At 43.0% G+C, this 18624-nt stretch overlaps 1 protein-coding gene and 1 pseudogene across 8 annotated transcripts in view; one reads left to right on the top strand and one right to left on the bottom strand.

The window, feature by feature from the left end:
* The window catches only part of LOC125165718 (olfactory receptor 2G3-like), a 278541-nt gene that overhangs the window by 253018 nt on the left and 6899 nt on the right, over positions 1-18624 (bottom strand). For 7 of the 8 annotated variants that reach the window (XR_007152197.1, XR_007152196.1, XR_007152195.1 and 4 more), the window contains exon 2: positions 16038-16213. The exons of the other annotated variant lie outside the window; for it this stretch is intronic. The gene's annotated coding sequence lies outside the window, so the exon portion shown is untranslated. The remainder of the gene's footprint in view (positions 1-16037; positions 16214-18624) is intronic. 8 annotated transcript variants of the gene reach the window in all.
* Positions 11694-15873, top strand: LOC125165581 (olfactory receptor 10C1-like; annotated as a pseudogene).

The raw sequence follows: 18624 nt of genomic DNA, 5'->3' as shown, positions 1-18624 counted from the left end.
CTATTAAAAAAGAACAATTTTAAAAAAGGACTATTTTAAAATAGAGAACTATTGGGGAGGAGCCAAGATGGCGGAACAGCATGGAAGTTTTTGTGTGTCTCGCATCCATGAAATACAGCCAGACCAACACTAAACCATCCTACACACCTAGAAAACTGATTGGAGGATTAACACAACAATCTGCACAACCTGAACCACAGAATTCAGCAGGTACGCAGCGCGGAGAGGTGAAGGTGGGGAGCAAGAAGCCGTGAAAGGTAGGGAACCCCTTTCGCAGGCAGAGAGAGGATGGAGACTGGGGAGGGGGGAAGAATACAGGAATAGCACCCCTCCCCAAAAGCAGCTAGAGAGAAGGGGGAAAATTGGAAACAGCCGCAGGGACTAAACTAAAAAGGGACAGAGCAGAAAGGAGAGGATTTATATTCCATTAAGACCGTAAACAAGGGGAGCGCAAAGGCTGCAACTCCGCAGCTCGATACCTGGCGGTGCTCTGGTGGGAAGGGCGAACCCCCAGGAGCAGAGTGGGGTCCGGGAGGTTCTCAGGCCACACAGGGAAAAGCGGTTCCACTGCTGGAAGGACATTTGGTAGAGACTGTTGAAGCCACCTGGTGCCAGCAGACCACAGAAGGATGCCACATTTGCTGATGCTGGGGGAAAGTTGCTGAGGGTGAAGCCTGGTGCCAGATGTGTGTTGCAATTTTCCATGGTCCCTGAAATGCTGCTGCTACACTGTCTCGCGAACTTTTTCTGGGGTGGACTGGCACCTGGCCACAGTCTTGGGGCACCAGGAACAGCAGGGTCCAGCAGGCGTTCCTGGGTGCAGCTGACATTCGGCCTTTGCTCATTCAGCCATTGCTTGGTGAGACCCTCTCACAGAGGGGCAGAATGGGTCAAAGCCAAAGTCCTTCAGAAGTAAGGGGCTGGGGAAAACAGCCACATCTGAGACAAAACTTGGGAGAGAAGTACTGCCTGGAGCCTGGTCACAAGAAGGAAAAATCAGGGAGTGACATGAGCTGAAGACAGAAGACAAGTATGCGATTGCTGATCTGGGAGAACAGACTGGGTAGCTGGGTGGCACCATTTTCACCGCTGGCACGCATGCGCATACGCACGAGCACTGCAACAATCCACCCCAGTAGGCTAACAGTGCCATGTAGTGGAGAGCAGAGCTGTTACACTGAGCCCTGCCCAACTGGGCCAACTTCACTCTTCAAGAACACAAGTCTCACCGCCAGCTTAATTTATGGACTATGAAGAGTTACATAGACTGACTTCTAGGGGAAAAGGAAGCAATTTCAGTCATACTTCAATCTGAGAGCAGGTTCATCTATTCATTTTTTTTCTTTTTTTCTTTTTTCTTTTTCCGTTTTCCCTTTTACAATTCTTTTCTTTTTCTTGAATACAGAAAGAGAAAAAATTCATTTTTATTTTCAATTTTTATTAAAATATCTATCTTCAATTTTTATTACTATATTTTTTACTTTTGTGTAAATTTTTTCAAATTCTACTTTACTTCCATCATTTTATTTTAGTCTACTTCAGTGTACTCACCTTTTCAAATTTTCAAATAATTTCCTTTTTTTTTCTCATTTTCATTTCTTTTCTTTTTCTTGAATGCATAAAGAGAAAAACTTCATTTTCACTTTCAGTATCTTTTCAAAATATTTTATTTAATTTTTATTACTCTATTTTTTTGCTTTTATGTAAATTTTTTTCAAATTGTATCTACTCCCATCATTTTATTTTACTCTACTAGTGTATTCACTTTTTCAAATTTTCAATGATTTCTTTTTCTTTTCTTTTTTATCTTTTTTCTCTTTTTCATTTCTTTTCTTTTTTCTTAAATATAGAAAATGAAAAAATTCATATTTATTTTTAATTCTTATTAAAAATATTTTTAATTTTTTCCCACTATATTCTTTAATTTTGTGTATATTTTTCAAATGCTGTTTTACCCCCATTACTCATTTTAGTCTACTTCAGTGTATTCATTTTCAAAAATTTTCAAACGATTTCCTTTTTTTTTTTTCCTCTAATCTGTCAAACCACTTTTAACACCCAGACCAAAACACACCTAGGATCTAACACCATCTATTCGATGTGTGTGTCGGGGGGGGGGGGGGGGGGGAGGTGTTAATTTTTAATTTTAATTTTCTTTTAATTTTAATTTTTTAATTACAATTTTTATACCTCATGAATTCCTTTTCTCCCTTCAAAATGACAAAACGAAGGAATTCACCCCCTAAGAAAGAGCACGAAGAAACGACAGCCAGGAATTTAACCAACACAAATACAAGCAAGATGTCTGAACCAGAATTTAGAATCACGATAATAAGAATACTAGCTGGAGTCAAAAATAGATTAGAATCCCTTTCTACGGAGATAAAAGAAGTAAAAAAAATAGTCAAAATGAAATTTTAAAATGCTATAAGTGACCTGCAATCATGGATGGATACAGCGGCGGCAAGGATGGATGAGGCAGAAGAGAGAATCAGTGATATAGAGGACAAACTTATAGAGAACAATAAAGCAGAAAAAAAGAGGGAGATTACGTCAAAAGAGCACCAGTTGAGAATTAGAGAAATCAGTGACTCATTAAAAAGGAACAACATCAGAATCATAGGGGTCCCAGAAGAGGAAGAGAGAGAAATAGGGGTAGAAGGGTTATGGGAGAAAATCATAGCAGAAAACTTTCCTAAACTGGTAAAGACACAGAAATTAAAATCCAGGAAGCACAGAGGACCCCCATTAGATTCAACAAAAACCAACCATCAATAAGGCATATCATAGTCAAATTCACAAAATACTCAGGCAAGGAGAGAATCATGAAAGCAGCAAGGGAAAAAAAAGTCCCTACCTACAAGGGAAGACAGATCAGGTTTGCAGCATACCTATCCACAGAAACGTGGCAGCCCAGAAAGGAGTGGCAGGATATATTCAATGTGTTGAATCAGAAAAATATGCAGCCAAGAATTCTTTATCCACCAAGGCTGTCATTCAAAACAGAAGGAGAGATAAAAAGTTTCCCGAACAAAATTAAAGGAGTTTGTGACAACTAAACCAGCCCTACAAGAAATTTTAAGGGGGTGAGGTGCCTGGGTGGCTCAATCAGCTGAGCGTCCAACTTGGGCTCAGGTCATGATCTCACGACTTGTGGGTTCAAGCCCCACATCGGGCTCTGTGCTGACAGCTCAGAACCTGGAGCCTGCTTCTGCTTCTGTGTCTCCCTCTCTCTCTGCCCCAACCCACTCGCATTCTGTCTCTGTCTCTCTCAAAAATAAATAAACATAATTTTTTTTTATAAAAAGAAAGAAAAAAAATTTAAGGGGGATTTCTGAGGGGAGAAAAGATAAATACACACACACACACACACATACACCAAAAGCAACAAAACATTAGAATGACCAGAGAACACCACCATAAACTCCAATTCTACAAGCATCATAATGGCAATAAATTCTTATCTTTCAGTACTCAATCTAAATGTAAATGGACTCAATGCTCCAATCAAAAGACACAGGGTAACAGAATGGATAAGAAAACAAGACCCATCTATATGCTGTTTACAAGAGACCCACTTCAGACATAAAGACACCTTGAGATTGAGAGTAAGGGGATGGAGAAACATCTATCATGCTAATAGTCAATAAAAGAAAGCCAGAGTAGCCATACTTAGATAATCTAGACTTTAAAATAAAGACTGTATCAAGAGATGCAGAAGGGCATTATATCATAATCAAGGGATCTATCCACCAAGAAGACCTAACAATTATAAACATTTATGTGCCAAATGTGAAAGCCCCAAATATATAAATCAATTAATCACAAACATAAAGAAAATCATCGATAGTAATAGCATAATATTAGGAGACTTCAACACCCCACTCACAGCAATGGACAGATCATCTAATCAAAAAATCAACAAGGAAACAATGGCTTTGAATGACATACTGGACCAGATGGACTTCACAGATATATTCAGAACATTTCATCCTAAAGCAGCAGAATATACATTTTTCTCCAGTGTACATGGAACGTTCTCCAGAATAGACCACGTAGTGGGACACAAATCAGCCCTAAGTAAGTACAAAAAGTTCAAGATCATACCGTGCATATTTTCAGACCACTATGCTATGAAACTCGAAATCGACCACAAGAAAAAATTTGGAAAGGTAACAAATACTTGGAGACTGAAGAATATCCTACTAAAAAATGAATGGGCTAACCAAGCAGTTAAAGAGGAAATTAAAAAGTACATGGAAGTAAATGAAAATAATACCACCCCAACCCAAAACTCCGGGACAGAGAAAAGGCCGTCACAAGAGGAAAGTATATAGCAATCCAAGCCTTCCTAAAGAAGGAAGAAAGATCTCAGATACACAACCTAATCTTACGCCTTAAGGAGCTGGAAAAAGAACAGCAAATAAAACCCAAAAACAGCAGAAGACAGGAAATAATAAAGATTAGAGCAGAAATTAATGCTATCGAAACCAAAACCAAAACAAAAACAAAAACAAAAAACCATAGAACAGATCAATGAAACCAGAAGCTGGTTCTTTGAAAGAATTAACAAAATTGATAAACCACTAGCCAGTTTGATCAAGAAGAAAAAGGAAAGGACCCAAATAAATAAAATCAAGAATGAAAGAGGAGAGATCAAAACCAACACAACAGAAATAAAAACAATAATAAGAGAATATTATGAGCAATTATATGCCAATAAAATGGGCAATCTGGAAGAAATGGACAAATTCCTAGAAACATACACGCTACCAAACCTGAAACAGAAAGAAATAGAAAATTTGAACAGACCCATAACCAGTAAGGAAATCTAATTAGTTATCAAAAGTCTCTCAAAAAACAAGAGTCCAGGGCAGATGGCTTTCCAGGGAAATTCTACCAAACGTTTAAGAGTTAACACCTATTCTCTTGAAACTGTTCCAAAAAATAGAAATGGAAGGAAAACTTCCAAACTCTTTCTATGAAGCCAGGATTATCTTGATTCCAAAACCAGACAGAGACCCCACTAGAAAGGAGAACTACAGACCAATTTCCCTGATGAACATGGATGCAAAAATCCTCCAAAAGTTACTAACCAACTGGATCCAACAATATATTAAAAGCATTATTCACCACGACCAAGCGGGATTTATACCTGGGATGCAGGGCTGGTTCAATATCCGCAAAACAGGATTAACAGGATTCATCACATCAATAAAAGAAAGGACAAGAACGATATGATCCTCTCAATAGATGCAGAGAAAGCATTTCACAAAATACAGCACCCTTTCTTGATAAAAACCCTCAAGAAAGTAGGGATAGAAGGATCATACCCTGAGATCATAAAAGCCATATATGAATGACCCAATGCTAATATCATCCTCAATGGGGAAAAACTGAGAGCTTTCCCCCTAAGGTCAGGGACAAGACAGGGATGTCCACTCTCGCCACTGTTACTCAACATAGTATTGGAAGTCTTAGCCTCTGCAATCAGACAACACAAAGAAATGAAAGGCATCCAAACCGACCAGGAGGAGGTCAAATTTTCATAGTAACCATCAAGACAGTATGGTACTGGCTCAAGAACAGACATTCAGATCAATGGAACAGAATAGAGAACCCAGAAATGGACCCACAAACGTATGGCCAACTAATCTTTGACAAAGCAGGAAAGAATATCCAATGGAATAAAGACAGTCTCTTCAGCAAGTGGTGCTGGGAAAACTGGACAGAGCCATGCAAAAGAATGAACTTGGACCACTTTCTTACACCATACACAAAAATAAACTCAAAATGGATGCAACGCCTCAATGTAAGACAGGAAGCCATCAAAATCCTTGGGGAGAAAGCAGGCAAAAACCTCTTTGGTCTTGCCCGCAGCAATTTCTTACTCAACACATCTCCAGAGGCAAGGGAAACAAAAGCAAAAATGAACTACTGGGACCTCATCAAAATAAAAAGCTTCTGCACAGTGAAGGAAACAATCAGCAAAACTAAAAGGCAACTGACAGAATGGGAGAAGATATTTGCAAATGACATATCAGATAAAGGGTTAGTATCCAAAGTCTATAAAGAACTTACCAAACTCAACACTGAAAAAACAAATAATCCAGTGAAGAAATGGGCAAAAGACATGAATAGACACTTCTCCAAGGAAGACATCCAGATGGCCAACCGACACAGGAAAAAATGCTCAACATCACTCATCAGGGAAATACAAATCAAAATCACAATGAGATACCACCGCACACCTGTCAGAATGGCTAACATTAACAACTCTGGCAACAACAGATGTTGGTGAGGATGAGGAGAAAGAGGATCTCTTTTGCATTGTTGGTGGCAATGCAAGCTGGTGCAGCCACTCTGGAAAACAGTATGGAGGTTCCTCAAAAAACTAAAAACAGAACTACCCTACGACCCAGCAATTGCACTAGTAGGTATTTATCCAAGCAATTGCACTAGTAGGTATTTAACTACCCTACGACCCAGCAATTGCACTAGTAGGTATTTATACAGGTGTGCTGTTTCAAAGGGACACATACACCCTCATATTCATAGCAGCATTATCAACAATAGCCAAAGTATGAAAAGAATCCAAATGTCCCTCGATGGATGAATGGGTAAAGAAAATGTAGTATCACACACACACACACACACACACACACACACACACACACACACACACAATGGAGTATTACTCGGCAATCAAAAAGAATGAAATCTTGCCATTTGCAACCACATGCATGGAACTGGAGGGTATTATGCTAAGTGAAATTAGTCAGAGAAAGACAAAAATCATATGACTTCACTCATATGAGGACTTTAAGAGACAAAACAGATGAACATAAGGGAAGGGAAACAAAAATAATATAAAAACAGGGAGGGAGACAAAACGGTAGAGACTCATAAATATGGAGAACAAACTGAGGGTTGCTGGAGGGTTTGTGGGAGGGGGGATGGGCTAAATGGGTAAGGGGCATTAAGGAATCTACTCCTGAAATCATTGTCTCACTATATGCTAACTAATTTGGATGTAAATTATTTTTTAAACTTTTTTTAACGTTTATTTATTTTTGAGACAGAGAGAGAGAGACAGAGCATGAACGGTGAAGGGGCAGAGAGAGAGGGAGACACAGAATCGGAAGCAGGCTCCAGGCTCTGAGCCATCAGCCCAGAGCCCAATGCGGGGCTCGAACTCATGGACCACGAGATCGTGACCTGAGCTGAAGTCGGACGCTTAACCGACTGAGCCACCCAGGCGCCCCAGATGTAAATTTTTAAAAATTTAAAATAAAATTTAAAATAAAAATAAATAAGTAAATAAATAATAAATAAAATAGAGAACAATTTTTAAAAAAAGAAAATGTAAATTGTCACCACTTTGAAAAAGTATATAAATATCTACTTAAGCTAAAAAAAAAATACACATATTCTTTGGGGCACCTGGGTGATGATTCAGTTGGTTAAGCATTTGACTCTTGGTTTCTGCTCAGGTGATGATCTCACAGTGACAATCTGACAGTCTTAAGATTGAGTCCGGTGTCAACCTCCACACTGGGTGTGGAGCCAACGAAATATTCTCTCTCCCATTTCTCTCTCTCAAAATAAATAAATAAACTTTTTAAATATATATATTCATACATAAAAATCAGTATGTATAAGGATATTTGCTGAAGCATTATTTATAACTGGTAATGACCAATCACAGTGAATGATCAATAGGGAAATGAAATCATACAAAACAGATAAATACATACATACATACATACACAATAGTCCAAGGGACTCCAAAAGATTCCTACGGGGTGTTGCTAAGGAAGAAAATCGAAAGACAAAAAGTATATATAACAACTTCATATTTTTGTTTAAAAAAATACCAAAACATTTGTGCAATGGGAGAGAGCAGAGAAGATAAATAAAAGGATTCAAGACTGCTCACGGGAATTGCTTCAGTTGCGAAGACAGCTTCCTTAGAGGAAGGCTTGGAGAAGGGAGGAGTCATCAAAAAGTAGAAGGAAATGAAAACACAGCATTTAAAGATGTTTGTGGATGGGTGTGTGCTTGCCTTTATGTGTCAAAGATCTGTATGTACACGTTTATATATCAAAAGGAAAACTAAATGGTTTAAAAAGATTGTAGCATTTTAGTCTATAAAAGCAGAAACTATAACATAAAATAATAACACAACTAAGATCAAATGTATATTACATAAATAGGTATAAATGGGCTGCACTCACACATTGGAGGAAAAAGATTTTAGATGGGATCACTAAACAAATGTCAGTTCTGTTTAAAAGAGACAGATCTAAAACAAAGCGATTCATCAAGACTGGAAATTTTTAAATGCTCAAATGTACACTAGGCACATGAAATAACAAAAATCACAGGAATCGCTTCCATTGTCAGATGACGTTACTTCATATATATAAAAAATAGTAAACGGCAGAAAAATATTAAATGGCATTCATAACGCTAGTAGATAAAATTTACAATGAAGATATAGCAAAGATAAATATTTATGTCCCAAATAATAAGTATCAATGTTCATAAAGCAAAAAGCACAGGAAACACAAGAAGTAAATATAGATTAAGTTTCCAAGTCTTCTAAGGCTGTGGAAAAGCCATAATACAATCTATGTATGTAATTAATAATAGTAGTAGAGCTGTTGAGAAAATATATATTTGATACAGAGCTCTGTTTTCTTCTGTGTGGGTGTCCACGAGACACTGGCACCCAAGGACCGTGTTACATCACACAGGTTACATCACACAGACAACTCTCAGTTGGAAAGACAGAGAGGGAGCAAAGGAAACAGGGAAAGAAAGGAGGAAAGTGTAGACAACTGTGTGGGATGTCAAGTCAGCTTGGGGAAGACGGTGGGTCATCTGCGCCCACAGCAGAGTCCCTGTGACTGACAGTAAATTGTCCCTACTAAGCAACGGGGGTGTCGGATTGCCTGCAATCACAGTGGCACATTCTCCAAAACCAAACCAGCAGAACATTGCGCACATCCTCGTCGGATAAGAGCTGGGGGGCAGGGGGAAAGGGACGGAAATCCATGGAGCAAGTGACGGCCTACACACACACATGCATTCGCCTGTTTGGATGAGCCGCTCAAAGCTTCAGTAAGCATGACACTTTGCCCTTAAATACGTCACTATGGTTAAGTATCACACTGAGGGAATTTAACATTGATACGACAATATAAAATCCGCATTCAATTTTCCCAGTTGTTCCAAAGTCTTTTAAAGCTATTTTGTTGTGGGTTTTTTTGTTGTTGTTTTGTTACCCACGATCCAACAAGGATCCTGAATTATATTTTATGGTCATGTTTTTTAGTCTTCAATTTAGAAGAGCATCCCCTGGGCCTTTGTCTTGTCCTTTACAGACATTGGTACTTTTGAAGCACATGTCAGCTGTCTTATAGAAGGTGCCACAGTCTGGGTCACAGTCTGATAGTTTCCTTATAATTATACTCAAGTTAAACATCTTTGCAAAGAATACTACATGGGTCTCACTGAGAGAGCGTTCACGTGGGCATGTGTCCACGTGGAGTATTTTCCACTCTGCTCCTTGGGGCATGCATGCCACCACCCTCCTTAGAGGGCCACGCACCAGGGACAGAAGACTAATGGACAGAAAGGAAACTGGATCCCTGAGCACTTGTCGAGTCAGAGAAACCACACCGCTCTGAATACAACACTTCAGACGTTCAAGTGAAAGGCAAATACATTTTCATCCTCTGGAGTGACTGATATTTTTATCACTTTAGACAAACCGAATAAAGGGGGTAGATACTATGGATCTGGAAGGAAACTAAGCAGGGGATCTGGTATAAGCAAACTTTGAACTTCTAGTTACATGAGCCAATAAATGAACTGATTGTCTAAGCCAGTTTGAGTTTGGTGCTTATGTAATGATTGTTACATGTCTTGAAAACATCTGACACACACGCTTTATCATATCTCTGAAAATGTGTAAGAATATAGAACAAACCAAACAATATACTGAAATAATAGTGTAAATAATGTTCTTGTATAATAAATTAAAAGAGAAAAACAAGAAAAATTAGGGATAGTTTTCCAAGAAAATGGCATTTATCAGCTCACTAAGGTCAAAAGTGTTTATTTCTCTTTTACATTCTTAGTGCTCTCTACAATGACTGAAATATACAAGGGACTCTGACTGGGTTATCAAATGAGTTGATTACTGAATTATAGCTATAGAAACAAGATTGATAGAAATGCATTATTTTCATAAGTGTATTAGGACATCTAAGCAACAGAAAGAAGAAAATCATGAAGAAAGAGAAGAAAATATCTCTGGTTGAACCAGAATATCTCTGAAACGTTCTGGACAGGTCACACTCTACTCTTCCCAATCTAAGAGACAGACTCCAAAAAAACAGATTTAATTGTTTATGTGAAGAGTTCTCCCCATTGGAAAGTCAAATGCTTGGAGACTCAGGTCCTCAGAGACTCTTAAAAGACAGCACTGAGGGATCCACAGTGCAAAGAAAGAAGGAAATAAGTCATCAAATACCATCTGCCTTTATCACTGCCTATTTCTCCAAATAGAAAGACAACATTTAGATAATGTCTCCTGGAGGCCAGTAAGGTGGAATGAGCCAAGGACTCCATACCTGCAGAATAACAGCGTGTGAACTTGCATTTTTAATATTCGATCTTGAATGTGGTTATCTTCTTGCACTTCTTTGGATTTATGCATCTATTTGACTATCTCTGGCATTTATATTTTTATGTTAAATGTGTTTTCACTTTCATTGTTATTTGTAGTGATACTTGCATTGTGTAAACATGATTTATTTTTGACCTTAGATGCACCTAGAGTGTGAAAATATTGGCTATTTATTTTTCTGTGCTGTATTTAGAAATTTAATGTTAGTGTGTGAGTTTGTGGACTTTATGTGTGTGGTTTAGGGACCTGAGGATGTGCTATGGTATAACGGGGTGAGTTTTAGAGGCTGTCAAATGCAGAAATAAACAACCAAGAAGACCTTTTTATCTCCTTCCTGGGCACCTTTTTAAACTAGGGAGCCCCTCACTTGTTGGGATAGCCATTTACCTGTCTCCAGGAGTTTAAAGGAGATGGCCTCTCAAATTCCCTTCCTCTCCTTGCAAAGCATGAAATTTGTTTAAAGGCAAAATGATAAAGAAAAAAATAAGAGAGAGAGAAAGAGGAGGTGAGTGGATCTGGTAACTGAAGAGAGCTGGAAAAATTTCTAGAAGAGGTGAAAATTGGGTCAGAGATGATACACACTGAGAGGAAAGTAAAGAGAAACCAAGTGAAAGAAGGAAAGAAAAAGAAAGAGAAGGACCCGAGTGGGAGAAGAACACAGGGGAAGGTCCTGACAGAACAAATTCTGGCTTTGAGGAGGAGGACGCCTGCCCACAAGCCCCACGGAACAGGAGGAAGGGCTGGGTGGCAGGCTCAGAGCTCAGCCCTGGGGAAGCTGAGGCAGGACCGTGTGGGTCCCACCAAACGCAGGCACCTGCAGAGGTGAGTTTAGCCAGCCAGGCTGGCAGCACTGAGCCCTCCAAAGGGAGCAAGGCTGACATGGGCAAGGGAGTGCTGCCCCAAAGGCCGGGGACACTGGGAGAACGGGCATCCAGAGGCCACCTGTGTCCACATCACGATTCCGTGGCTGCCCCTGCCCTGGGCTGTGAGCAGGATGGGCATGAACACCTCCCTGGTGGCCAAGTTCATCCCTGTGGGCTTCTCCCACCTGGCCCACCTGCAGGGCTGGCTCTTCTTCCTCTTCCTGGGCATCTACCTGCTCACCGTGGCCAACGACCTATTCATAGTGGTCGTGGTGTCAGCCGACGCCACCCTGCAGTCCCCCATGTACTGCTTCCTGCGCGTGCTGTCAGCCCTGGAGATTAGCACCACATTGGTCACCCCTGCTGCCCCACCGCCTCCTCACAGGCCAGTGCCACGTGCCCCACATGGGCTGCACTCTCCACATATTCTTCTTCCTCTTCCTCAGGGCCACGGAGTGCTGTCTCCTGGTGGCCACAGCCTATTACTGCTACACAGCCATCTGCAAACCCCTTGGCTACCCACTCCTGCTGAGCCACAGAGTGTGCCTCCAGCTGACGGGGCCGCGTGGGCCTGTGGAGCGATGCTGGGCCTGAGCCACACCTCCTTCATCTTCTCCCTGCCCTTCTGCAGCCCCGACGCCAGCCTACACTTCCGGGTTCTTCTTGACCTGTTTGCCAGGTGCAAAAACCCACCACAGATATGGAAGATGACAACTATAAATTACCCTTCCCACTTGCATTCAGCGCTCAGATCTTTGGAGAAACAGTCTCCTCTGAGCCCGTCGGTGTTAAATAAATCTCCAATCCACCAAGTTCTCCAAGTGCTGCTTGGTTTTTCCACCAGCGTTCCAGTCTGGTTGCGGAACATACTTGGTTCCCTGACTGGGAAACCCAATTGCGCTGGTCTATTGTTGCCACTGGCTTGGGAGAACAGCGAGGCAGTGACGGAATGAAGGATCACAAGGGAGAGGGCCCACCTTGCCTGAATTTCGGCAGTCTCCTTCTCCGTTGCCTCGGGCCGGCCCCTGCTCCGCCACTCCCACTGGACTCAAGGAGACTTGGCAGGTGAGGACCTGGACCCGACGTCAGAACTGGTAAAGCTGGAGCCCAATCTAGTCAGGCCCACTCACAAGAGTGGAAGGGGGACCTGATCACTCCCCGAGACTTCAGAAGTCTCACAGGTAGGAATTTTGTGGAAGGAAATATAATAACCTCTGGTGTGTGTGTATTGAATGTGCGGCTCAGCCAGGCTTGCCAGTCGAATTCGAGTCTGTACCTCCACGGACGGGCACCCTTAAAGTCCCCAAAAATTTACAGAGTCTGAACGGGCTCTCCTGTGTCATGGTAAGAGTATAAGGTCTAAGGTGGTATCGGGTCAGATTCCGACCACAAGTCACAAAGCTGAGTCCGCTAAGGCCAAACCTCACCTAAAGTTTCCCTCGGGAACGCGACCAAAGGAGTATCTGATTGGTCCTCTCATCTGAGGGGATACCCTCCCTTTGTCTGTCTTTGCGACACCAAACACAAGAAAGGAATTAATAATGGGATCAAAACAGAGTAAGCCTACAATTTTAGAGGTCATACTCAAAAATTTTAAAAAGGAATTTTCAGACGATTACAGGGTGAAAATGATACCCAGGAAGTTAAGGATCTTTTGTGAACTAGAATGGCCCCTATTCAATGTAGGATGGCTCCTAGAAGGGACATTAGGTACTCAAATAGTGCTGTGGGTTTGGCTAATAGTCACTGGGAACCCAGGCCACCCTGATCAATTTCCATACATTGACTCCTGGCTTGAAATTGCCCCAAATCCCCTGCCTTGGGTGTGATTCATCATTAGCAAACAGAGCCAGGCAAAGGTTTTAGCCACTTTATGTGGAGGCTCACCCAAGAAGCCAAAGAAGCAACCCACCGCTCCCCTAGTGTTTGCAAGAAACCCAGAGGAAGATCCCCTCTTTCCACCACCTTATGACTCACTGGGCTCCCTCCCCACTGCCCCTGAGCTTGAAACTCCTCCCCCCTCTGTCTCTCCTCCCCTCCTGGACCCAGAGAACCCTCCCTGACAAGGACCAGCGGCCAGATTGCACCCTTGGCCAGGCACAGGCACTCTCCAGATGTCAGTCCAGATCTGCCGGTACCAAGAGGCTCTCCTCCGGGGCATCAGAGCAGGGGTTGAGAAGCCCAGAGTTAAGAAGGCCAACTCAGAGGAACCCTCAACCTGGCAAAGTGATCAAGATCCAGTCAACCACTTAAACTGACCCTCAAAAAGACACTGGCCCCTGAGACCTCCACCCCTGCTCCAGCCACAGCCCGGAAGCTGGCTGGCCTGCACATGGAAGAAGCTTGAGGAATCAATGTGTGGACTGAGCCCAGGGGTTCGGATGCAACTCTGCCAGCCCTTGCCCCTTATTGGTGTCATCGCCCTGATCTTGCTTCTTGCTGTTGGGCTAATAGAGACTGCACCAACAAACTGGCCATGGAACAGATGGCAGACTCCCTGGTAACCTAACAAAGCCAAATCAACTCCCTGGCAGCAGTGTCCCTCCAAAATAGGCAAGCCCTTGACCTCTTCTCTTCAGAAAAAGGAGGGACTTGCATCTTTCTGGGGGAGGAATGTTGCTATTTTGTAAACCAATCAGGAATAGTCGGGACTAAGGTTAAGGAACTCAAGGAAAGAATTCAACATAGACAACAGGAAAACATCAGTCAATGGAGAGGATGGGATCTCACAGACTGGGCATCCTGGCTCCCTTCGCTGGCAGGGCCCCTTCTTTCCATAATTTTCCTTGTGATCATCAGCCCCTGTATACTAAATACCCTGGTACATTTTATTTTATTTTTTTTTTTAATTTTTTTTTCAACATTTATTTATTTTTGGGACAGAGAGAGACAGAGCATGAACGGGGGAGGGGCAGAGAGAGAGGGAGACACAGAATCAGAAACAGGCTCCAGGCTCTGAGCCATCAGCCCAGAGCCTGACGCGGGGCTCGAACTCCTGGACCGCGAGATCGTGACCTGGCTGAAGTCGGACGCTCAACCGACTGCGCCACCCAGGCGCCCCTCCTGGTACATTTTATTGAAAACACTGTTGCTTGCCAAACTACAGCCCGTATCTTAGCTTTCCAAGAGTACCAACCTGTAAAACTGAAAGGTGACGCCTAGTGAAAGTTTTTTTTAAGGCATCAAAGTGGGTAATGTTGGAGAAATGAATAAAGTCTTACACCACAAGATGGCCGATGAGACTAAAACAAGCTCTGGTCTCTGACTTAGAGACCCCCCCTTCCAGGTTCTTCTTGTCCTGTTTGTCGCACACACAAAAACCCCCACAGATATGGAAGCTGACGACTATAAATTACCCTTCCCCCCTTCATTCGTAGCTCAGATCTTTGGAGAAACGGTCTCCTCTGAGCCCGCCGATGTTAAATAAATCTCCAATCCACCAAGATCTCTGAGTGCTGCTTGGTTTTTCCACCTGAGTCACAGCCTGGTTCCGTTACAGTATTTTCTATTCCACCATTTTCTTTGTTCGGTCTACCTCAGCCTTATTTTGTGCAGTTCACGGAAGGCACATTAAAGCCTTTCAGGAACAAGGCCTGCATGCAAATCACAGCACAGAGGCTGCTGAGTGGGGAAAACCCTGGGTTAAGACGGAAGACCTGGCTGCCACCCACACCGTGCCACAGATGACTCTCAGGACCTGCCACGTTCTGCTGCCATCATGTCTCTGGTTTTCAACTTCCTCAATGAACCACATGGGCCTTGCGCCAGGTTCAGACCCACTCTTCTACACCCCAGGAGTTTCTCTTTCTTGTGGCTGATTTTCTTACAAAGAACCAAACAGATTATGTTCAATGCTCCTTGTCCACCATCCCTACCAAGTGATCTTGAACTACGGTAATCCCAGCCAAATATAAGCATGGTCACTTGGTTGCCATGGAGACCAGTCAAAATAGGTAGCAAGTTTCTAAATTCAAAACTATGACGCTGGATCTAAAACAAGTCAAGTGGAAAAGTTTCTGTTTATTTACAAAGATATTTCCAGCAAGAGGGCAGACAAGCCTGGTTCACCAGAAGAAAGGGAACAGAGAGGATGAAGGGACCTTTAGTGACCCACATCTACCTTCCTCCAATGCCGCGGCACTAAGAGAGCAAATGATCGCGGCTCCCAGGATGCAGTGTGCTCTCCGCCTGGCCTGTCTGGTCCACGCTCATCATGTGTTCCAGCTGTGTGGAGGCAGCCAGCATGGGACCCAGAAAGCCTCGGCCAAGGCATCTTGTCTCACCCAGGACCGTCAGCTCCTTGTCTGCTAGAAGCCAGCCCCAGCCACACACAGCTTTGCAAACTAGTGCACCAAAAACAGTAACACAACTGCCTGACCAGATGCCTGAAACGCACCCATAAAGACTCATAAAAGCTCTTCCCTTCAGATCACAGATGATTTCTTGCTTTAGGAGTTTCCGAGAAAGTACATTACCTGAGTCCTTTATCATTTACAGCTTGAGGGAGCATTCTAACAGCAAGGCATCACAGGACTTGGAATCCACACAGGGCCAGGGAATGATGGCAGACAGGCCAAATGCAAAACGGAAGGGTCTCACAGGTGGAAAGGTGTGTAAGTCCGACCTTGTGCCCCAGTCAACAATAGGATACCTACAAAAACAGACACTCAGATCAATGGAACAGAATAGAGAGCCCAGAAATGGACCCACAAACGTATGACCCACTAATCTTTGACAAAGCAGGAAAGAATACCCAATGGAATAAAGACACTCTCTTCAGCAAATAGTACTGGGGAAACTGGACAGCGACATATAGAAGAATAAACCTGGACCACTTTCTTACACCAGACACAAAAATAAACTCAAAATGGATGAAGCGCTTCAGTGTAAGACAGGAAGCCATCAAAACCCTTGAGGAGAAAGCAGGCAAAAACCTCTTTGACCTCAGCCTCAGCAACTTCTTACTCAACACGTCTCTGGAGGCAAGGGAAACAAAAGTAAAAATGAACTATTGGGACCTCATCAAAATAAAAAGCTTCTGCACAGCGAAGGAAACAATCAGCAAAACTAAAAGGCAACTGACAGAATGAGAGAATATTTGCAAATGATGCAATGTGGGGGTAATGGTGGGGTTCAGGGTTTTGGAGCTGATGGCCAAGAAAGAATTTTTAAGATGTCTTTGGTACAAAAAGGTGGTTTTATTAAAGCATGGGGATGGGACCCATAGGCAGTAAAGTCTAGGGGAAGTTTCCAGTGAGACTTTCATAAGCCGAAGAAGACTCACAGGACACTGGAGGCCTAGCTATTGTCAAGGTAGGGTGGTTTTTCTCTCTAGCAAAGTATTAGCATTAAGACAGTACGGGGTTCTTGGAGGGATGGTTTACTCTGCCAGCCTCAAGTATCTGCCAATGGGCTGCAGGTTATAAGGAAACTTAGTTCTACCTGCCATTTCCTTCTGCCTTTGTTCCCACATCACTGTGGAGGAGAGGGTGATGTTGGGGCTCCAGGAAACAGAGTCTATAGGTTTCTGGAGATTAGACAATGGATAAGATTGCCTTTTCTTGTTAGTTACTAAGGCATTTGTAAACTGATGGAGACTCCTGTCCTGCAGGACTGCAATCTCTAGTTACCATTTGTTTTCCCCTTTGTTCCTGGGCAGCCAGGAGAGCCTGAGGAATGCCACACATCCCACTTGGCAGGGGGGGGGGGGGTGTCCAGGGCGTCAGCTTGCCTTAGCTCCCTCATCACAAATGACATATCTGATAGAGCGATTCCAAAATACATAAAAAACTTATAAAACTGAACACCCAAAAAACAATCCAATTTAAAATGGGCAGAACAAATGGGCAGAACAAATGATATGAAAATACTAATTTGAGGGGACACATGCACCATAATGTTTATAGCAGGCTATCAAGAGTAGCCAAACACTGGAAACAGCCCAGTGCCCAACAACGGATGAACAGGTAAATACCTGGTATATATATATACAATGGAGTATTACTCAGCAATCAAGAAGAATGAAATTGTGTCATTTGCAGTGACACGGGTGGAAATGGAGGGTTTTATGCTACATGAAATAAGTCAGGCAGAGAAAGAGAGATACCATATCATTTCACTCGTATGTGGAATTTGAGATACAAATCACACACGGGGAGTGGGGAAAGAGGAAAACCAAGAAACAAACTCTAAACTCTAGACAGAACAGACTGAGGCCTGCTGGAGGAGTGGTGGGAGGGGGTGGGGTGATTGATGGGCATTAAGGAGGGCATCTGTTGGGATGAGCACTGGTTGTTGTGTGTATGTGATGGATCAGTATATTTACACCTGACGCTAACATTACGCTGTATGGTAACTACACTGGAAACCAAAATTTAAAAATTAAAAATAAATGTAAAAAGAATAGGATGCCTCCTGGGGACAGACCTGCCTCCCCTCATTTGCTAGCCCCTCCCTGAGCCCCCCCTCAGGGAGCAGGTGACAGACCCCACTGTTCTGCAGCCTGAGCACAGTTTATCTTAATGGGGTGGGAATCTGCAGTCCGGGGGCTATAGCACAACCCTCTTGGCCTTTCATGGTACCTGACAGTGGTTCTCAAAATGCAGTGTGCACCAGCAGCAACAGCATCGCCCAGGAACATAGAATTTTAACCCCTCGGGTGCTGCCGCAGACCCACTAAACCAGGAATTCTGTGGGTAAAACCCAGCTCACTTTCTGAAACCCCTTCGCTAGACCTTAGCTCAAGGGACAGTTGCTACAGGATTTCAGACCCCAGACCCGCCCTCCAACACTGGAGAAGACGCTGTTGTGTCTGGGCCACACGCTGGCACAGGGTCCCCAAATCCCGACACTTGGGCAGGAATTGGCGTGCTCCTGAGGGGTCAGGAGTCAGAACGCTGAAGTACAACAGTAGCTTTAACCCAAGTCCCACAGACAGCCTGTGGGGTCATTCGCTCCGAGGGAGAAATGCTGGCTTCCGGTAGCCACAAGTTTAAAACGAACTTTCTTCTTCCCCTGAAGCAGTTTACTGAACGTTGTAGCTGGTGCACAAGGAGGCAAGGG

Source organism: Prionailurus viverrinus, chromosome B2 (genome assembly GCF_022837055.1).
Source record: "Prionailurus viverrinus isolate Anna chromosome B2, UM_Priviv_1.0, whole genome shotgun sequence".
In the NCBI taxonomy this organism is placed as follows: domain Eukaryota; kingdom Metazoa; phylum Chordata; class Mammalia; order Carnivora; family Felidae; genus Prionailurus; species Prionailurus viverrinus.
The sequence above is the reverse complement of the archived record's forward strand: the minus strand, read 5'-3'. Positions and strand labels throughout refer to the sequence as shown.